Consider the following 8,085-nt stretch of genomic DNA (forward strand, 5'->3'; position numbering starts at 1 on the left):
GTCTCACTTCTTCTTTTTCCTCACAGATGCTTAGAGGAGTTTTTCAGTGTTAACCATACCAGAGATTCAAAGTCATGCTGTCTTCACAGTCCCTCTGCCAAATAAATTAGTTCATTTCTTCTAAATTGATTCTTAGACCCATCCTCAGGACAGGGGCAGAATGCAGTCATTTTCTTTGTCAAATTATCACTTGACTGGCCTCTTTTCCAGTTCCTTGGTCACCCCTGAGACCTCAGGAGTCAAGTCTCCACTGAACATACCATTCTCAGAGCTACTGTCTCCGGCTCCAACTAACCTGTTAAATTGTTCTTGTAACCTTCAACCAATTTTCTAGCCCAAAATTCTAAAGTCTACCAAATTCCTCCAAAACAAAACCACCATTGTCAAGTTATTCAGAGCAACAATTCAATATTACTGATACCAATTTTGGTATTAATTACTTTTCCATTGCCATGATAGAAAAAAAAAGCATGACCAAAGGCAATGTAAGGAAGTTATTTTAGCCTACAATCCCATCTATAGGACAGGAGTTTACCGCTGTGGGGAGGGGGGTCATGGCATGGCCACAGGAACAAGAAGCTGGCTTATTTCCGTCCACATATATGAAGCAGAGAGAGGGAGTAGGGAAGGAAAGAGAGAGAAGTCCGGTGAAGCTTGAGGTCATAACTCTCAAGGCCTATCTTCAGTGACACATTGCTCTAGCAAGATGTCATATTCTCCCCCAAAAAACTGCCACTAGATGAAGATGAAATAGTCAGATCAGGAGCCTGTGGGGGATATTTCTCATCGAAACTACCACAGAACCACAGAGAGTAAATTTTTTGAGGCCACAACATCGCCTTCTTTTTCTTCTGAGTTTTCTCCAAGTTACCCATCACCATGACACAACCGGAGTGTTGTTTGGATGTAGTGTATGCTATAATGTATGTGTATCAAATCATAAAATTTTCACTGATAGGAGGAAACAGATGCAAGTGTGATGGTTCACACTTGTAATGCCAATACTTACACAAGGCTGGGGGAGGAAAATATTCTGGTAAATTTGAGGCCAGTCTGAATTACAACAGTAAGTTCCAGGTTAGCAGGCTGAGATTCTCTCAGAAAAGAAAAGAAATGAAAAAAAAAAAAAAGAAAAGAAAACTATGCTCTTAAGAATGTCTCTGTCTTAGTTAGAGTTCCTATTGCTGTGACAAAACACTATGGTCAAAAGGGAGGATAGAGCTTATTTTCACTTACACATCCATATCTGTATTGTTCATCAAAGGAAGTGAGAGCAGGAACTCACACAGGGCAGGAACCTGTAAACAGGAGCTGATGATGCCGAGGCCATACAGAAATGCTGCTTGTTGTCTTGTTCTTCCAGGTTGCTCAATCTGTTTTTTTTTTTTTTATAAAACCCGGAGCCACCACCCCAAATGTGCACCATCACAATGATCTGGACCCTCCCACATAAATCACTAATTAAGAAAATGCCTTGTAGACTTGCCTATGGTCCGATCCTACGGAGGCAACTTTTCAATTGAGGTTCTCTCCTCTCATATGACTCTAGATTGATTCAACTTACATAAAAACTGGCTGGCACAGTCCTTGTCGGAAATCAAGTGTTTGTGTTTAACTTGCTATATGGTCAAGGATGCACCCAGGGTTGGCTTTTCCTCTGGTTAGCTGTTGCACATATAGGAGAATGAGTATGAGCAAGGAGGCAGAAAAGAGACATTCCTTCAATATCTTAACTTAAAATTTCCCCTTAAACACTGATTTTCATTACAGTATATAAGTCTGGTACTGTAGACTGCTAAGCAATACCCTTTCCACTCTTTCCTCTACAGAACACACCTCCCATGATAATATTAAGATGCTAGCTGTAGACTTTTTTGTCCATGCTAGTGTAGAAGAAAGCCAAGCTAGTGTAGAAGAAACAGGCTTCTGTTTCAGTTTTCAGTAACAATTTTCTCTCCTTGATCAAACAGGGAGAAGCAAAAGCCCCAGGAGGATATTTCTCACTCGGCATCCTCATCCCTTCTCTCCTCATGGGTCTGATTGTCACGCACTTGCAATAATCTTACCACATGGAGCAAACATGCTGAGGATGACAGACAGCATGCAGAACCTGGCAGAGTGAACATGGAGCACAATTTAGATTGCTCAAGTCAGGCATTCCAAACCCCATCACTGGAGTGGCATTTGTCTGGATGGTAAGTGCTCTTCTGAGTGCTGTATATGCATCCATTGTTATAAGCAACCCTGTGAGGATCCAGCTGCAACCCATTTCAGTGACTGACAAAACAGACTCGGGGGGGGGGGGGCTCAGTTCCATCCCCGTGCTTGGTGAAGTGGCAGTCTACTTTCAAAACCACAGCTGTACAAACAAGAAAACCTGTACTTCATTCTCAAACACTGATTGATCACACTTGTTCTTATGGCTTCTCAAGAATGCTTATGGCTTCTCTTTTTGAGAAGAAAGCATTCACAACAGATAGGTTAATGCTCAATGTTTAAGAATGAGCATAAAAAAGCAATAGTGGGTAAGATCTTGCGAGAATCTGAAAAGCCATGGCTCAACATAACGAAGCTTTCTGACTTCACACACACCAACCTGAGCAGATAATACATTCCATTGAGAGTCACTCCTACCACAGTTCTAAGGCTTGAGGTTTCAGGCCATCAACAAGGTCAGGTACCTTTTCAGCCATGTATTGAATGTCCATTTGTAGATAAGTGAAGTTGCTGACTATTGTGGCAAGTGAGGGAGCACACATTGTGATCTGATCAAATTAACTCTCTGGGTGTTATACCAGGAAGGTTGTAAGCTGCGAGTAGTAGAATGCGGATTTGTTGAAGAAAGGGTGTTAGAAAGAATGGGAAGGAAGGAAGAAGTGAAGAAGCCTCTGTGCTGAGATAGTGCAGCCACATCGGCTAGCATGACACCCGGCACATGATTTTAAACTCCATCCTAGTTTCCTGGCTCTTCATATCATTCTCACTGATTGTGAGGTTTCTATCTGCCATATCCCTTGTACTTCATACTTGCTTTATCTACATTAGGCTTCCTGAGATTGCTTTTGATATCCATGGCTGGGAGTGTGACCCCTCCCATCTGGACTCCTATGGCACCATTTAGCTCTATAAACATTCCTACAAATGGTCACTGAAGTGCCTACCAAGGTGTGTGTTAATTTTCTGTATCTTTAAACCCTGTTCTGACTTTAGGAGATTATTATCCTGCCATTTTTAACCTTTCTAATTAGATTTCTCATGCATGAGAATTGCTTAGAGACCTGTATCCCAAAATATCCCCAAGTTTCTATGCCATTTACAGTTAGATGTTGTTTGAACTTTCTCCAGATTCACTGTTATGGTGGTACTCAGTGTGTCCTTGGGACCAATGAAACAAGCATCACCTCTAAGCCTGTTAAAATGCACACTCCCTAGGTTCCATCCCAGTAGAATGATCAATCCAGGTGTAAGGCCCAATGTTTCATTCACATAAGGGCTGAAGCAGTCTATGGTTTAAGCACAACTACAAAAACCAGGTTAATGAAAGAAACAAATGTGTCATTATCTTCCAGATTTAGAAATTAGATATCATGTATTAAAACATTTCCTAGAGAAGATAAGAATGTATGTGTTGCCTCAGTTCCCTTAAAAGAAACGTTCTTCAAGATACGATCTGCAATACAAAGTGTTTTCTGTAAAGATACACCAGGAAGCAGCAGACAGGAAATTGAAAGAGAGGAAGGAGGAGAGTCCCTGTCCATAACTGTTCAAATTGGTTGGAGACTCTCAAACGAATACAGAAAACATACTATAATATTTCACCCAAAGCTTGGAGGATTGGACATCTCTAAACTAATTTCTTCTTTCCTGTCTATGAGTTTGTTTTAGACTACACATGCTTTTACACTATGGTTTGTACCTGCAAGGAACTGAGGTCTATGACTTCGAAGAAAGTCCAGAGAAAGAGAAGTGGCCAGCCACTTGAGGCATAGAAATTGCCACAAAAACTTGAATTCTAATTATGCTAGGTTGTGTACTAGAACATAAGATACCAAACGCAAATGTTCCTCTTACAATCACATTTAAATTTTTCGGCATTGTAAAATGGTAAGGCTACGTGGTAGGTAAGGTTGATAAGATTAGGTCACTTGTGTTTCAACTTCACAGTAATTTTACTTTTACTTTAATTACATACGAAGGGGTGAAGAGAGATGCCTTGTCAAGATGTATTAATTCCTACATTAACTTTATAAGTTATACTTTATAAGTCACCTTAGTTATCTTACAGACTATATAAACCTTGGTGTTCCCACAAACAGATGGGAGTTGGATTTAAAAATATAGCTTAAGTTAACGCAGATAGTTGAAATATCTGATTAGTCTGTTAATCAAAATAATATTTTCAGCCCATTAAAAATTCAATTTATTTCAAACACAGAATAGAGATTTTTATATAGAATCAGAAGAAAAGTGAAAAATTAGGATTAAATAATTTGTTCTATACCCATTTAATTAAAGATTTATAATTTATAAATGAAAATTTACCTCTCTGGTTTGTGTTTTGCATTCTCAAAAGAAAAAGAGGTTGATAGTACACTATTTTCAAACTAGAGCTTTCTTCATGTTAGCAAAATTATCATTTAGTAACAGATTAATCGTATCCAGTGATACATTTACTAAACTCAGTTCTTCTGCATTTTCACGCCCAAATCTGTACTCTAAAAATGAGTGTGTTATAGTTGATCCTCCCATATTCTGCTACACCTTTCATCCACATAAAAAGAGGCTTCTGTCTTTGGGCAGGCAGAAAAAAAGACTACCTATCCCAGCATGCCTTGACGCTACATGTGACTCTGCAACTAAACCCTGCTTGTAAGACACAAGTAGAAATTCCAAGTGTTGCCTCTGACAGTCCATTCCTTAAATTCCAGCCTGCACATTATTTTGTCTCTTGTTACTTTACCCATGCTTCCTTCCTGCTAACTGACACAGTTGTGATGACTTCTCAATTATGTGTTCCTTTAAGGGGTAAAGTTTAAGCTATCTGGCAGAAGTCAATGTGATGTAGCCCGTGGGAGAAGTTCAACCACCTGACTGTTTTTATAAAGTCTGCAGGAAATGATGGGTTTATTTTTTTTTAGAGGCTGGAAAAAATCAGAGAAGAACAATATTTCATGACACATGAAAATCACAAAGAATGCAAGTGTCAGTGCGCAAAAAAAAATGTATTGGAACAGAGCCACGTTCATTCATGTACTTACTGCCGCCTTTGTGCTTTTTTGGCAGAGTTGAGCATATGAGACAGAGACCATATGGCCCACAAAAAAATAACATATTTGTCATCTCGCCTTTAACAAAAATGTTGAATTCCTAATGTTAGTAATAGAGGCCAAATCAGGCAACAGAATAAGATAGAAAACAGAAGGACCCCAGATTCTCCAACCATTCATAGAACAGAGTTACTATACATTCATTGATTGAATGCCTTGTGACCAACATATTACAGTAAAAAAAAGACTCCATTATACAATGTCATGGACCCTCCCTTTCTCACTTTTTTCCTCATCCTATCTGTCATATGTCTTTCAAGTCCATCCCACCAAAAGAAGACCACATGGCCCCATCTCTTACTGTTGGCACAGACTACTAAGATGATAACAGGCTAAATGCCACTCAAAGCTTGAAATCTGACGTGTGCATATTAGTCTGTCCTTCGGAGCCATGAGTCAGAGTGTTGTCTGGAAACACATTGACCCATGGAGAGAGAGAGAGATTTGAAGCTCAACCCACCATTGAAAAGGAACCAACCCAGTTACACAGTGATGCCGGTATTGGTTCAAACTGCCTTATCTAGCCAATGTAAGAAGTGATTGTCTCATCTACACTATTCCCTTTGGAGAGTGGTTTGTTATTAGCAAAAACATACTTATACATGTGCTTCATTTGTCTCTGTTACATGTAACAAAACATTAACTTGCATTGCTTGTGGATTATGACGTTTCTCCTAAGAGAAGGCATGCCAAACATTCTGAAATAGATACGCTAACAGGGTGGAATCTAACAGACCTGAGATGGAAAATATAAAAGCTTAAATCGTCCATATAACATATATGCAATTATTAAACATTCAATTTAGCCTTGGTTTCCCAGTGTGTACTATGACATTATTCTCTTTATATCATGGGCTGTTTCATAAGTTAATAAGATAATATAATGTAGGCAAGAAATTAGTATGCCATAAAACATTAAAAGTGACCATTATTGAGCATTTACTCATACATATGCTAAAGCAATCCTGTTAGAAGTGTTCTATTTAAATCTTAATAATACATAGAGAGAAATAAAATTTACAGTATTTAAACAGTTCCCTCAAGGACAGACATAAAATCTCAAATCTGGGAGTAAACACGTGGACTCTGTAATCTAATTCTAGCACTTAACATCCTCTATTCAATCCATTCTTATATTCTTTAAAGTCCAATTTAAAGTCATATTTTCTTTCAGGAAAAAAAATACTATTTACTCTCAAAACAAAGTGGTAATTATTACTTCTTTAAAGGACAACTTGCCAGCACCCGGTCCACACTCAAATAGTGTGGTCCAGTTATGTAGTAAACCATGAACTCATTTCCACAGTTGCAATCTCTTACTGAAGCAGTCTATTTCCACACTAAATATCACCAATATCGTATCAACCTTCAAATTCAGGCCAGTGATGAACCAGGGTGCTCTTATAGACTACTACATAAAGATATTCAAAGCCAGGTTTGTTTTTAAGCACATCTATAGACACTATGCCAGAGAATGGATGAGAGGAAAGGAATGAGAGAGAAGAAGAAATTAAACTGGACTCGTCAATTTTTCTTTGATTAACAAGTTTGCAGACAGATTTCTGTGATTAATAAGTAAGAAATTAGACTGCTTCATAATTATGGATGAAATAATTAGGGACGTTGAAAATAAACTCTATTAGTATAACTTTTATCTTGTCTTGTAAATACTATTATCTCCACTATAAGAGGAACAGTTAAGAACTAATTCTCTGGGTGTCTTCATTCTCTGTGGCTCTTAACTCAATATAGAGTGAGCTAAAATGTCTGCTTTGTATTTCAAGCAGCATTGCTTTTTGTAGACTCCTTGTGAACTCAAAGGTACCCGTCTCGAAAATGTTAATCTCCAAAGCAGTATTAGTAACTAAGCTACCAGCTCTATTTCCATGGTTTTAAAAAATACCTCAGACAAAGATTTGGAAAGAACATCTCCAGAATCTGGGATCAATCAGGAAATCACTCCCTAAAAGTCTTGTTAGCTCCATTAAGTGTTTCCATCTAAAGAATGAGTTCGACTTTAGAACAGTTCCAAATCCTCTGAATTAATTTTCCATTTTCATTTCTGCCACTCCAGCACTTCTTTTCATATATGCCTTTGTGTTTTTTTCCCAGCTTGGCAGATATTTGAAATTTTTAATAGGTAAATTTGAGTTCTTGAATTAATTCATAAGGGTAGGATTATACCAATCTATTCTGGCCGGTAGATTATCACTTTAAATTAAATCACCAAGCAACCAGGGTTCATATGCTTATAAAGATCAGTCAAATATACCAGAGACTGTCTAAACATTTCATAACTTTTCTGGAATGTGCTGTTGCCAATCTTCATAATCTATATAAATGTATGGGGTTTTGCCAAAGAATACAACCATGGCCTGCTGTCCAAATCTTATCAAAGCCTAAGCAAAGGAGAGTACTTCTTAGAGCAGATAGTCTAAAGCACTTATGGGACACCCACTGTTTTAATTCAGGGACTTCCACATTGTGTTCTAGAGTCCTGTTGTTGGGTTTTAAGAACAAGAGAAGCCAAATTGGCAGGTCTCATAACCTACGTTTCTCACCTAAATCAAGTGACTTGGGTTTGTGTTGGGGTTCTGCCACAGATTTCATTGGAAAAGAAGGAATATTCTGACACTTAAAAAAACTACAAAAGCTAGTACTGTAATAATTTTAGGTTTTCTACTTAAATAAATCATGAGCATCATAATTATATGATTATGCCAGGCCATATTGGTTCCAAGACAATAATGATCCTCAT

The sequence above is a fragment of the Alexandromys fortis genome, unplaced genomic scaffold (genome assembly GCF_014885135.2).
Source record: "Alexandromys fortis isolate MF-2015 unplaced genomic scaffold, M_Fortis_MF-2015_v1.1 scaffold_164, whole genome shotgun sequence".
NCBI lineage: Eukaryota > Metazoa > Chordata > Mammalia > Rodentia > Cricetidae > Alexandromys > Alexandromys fortis.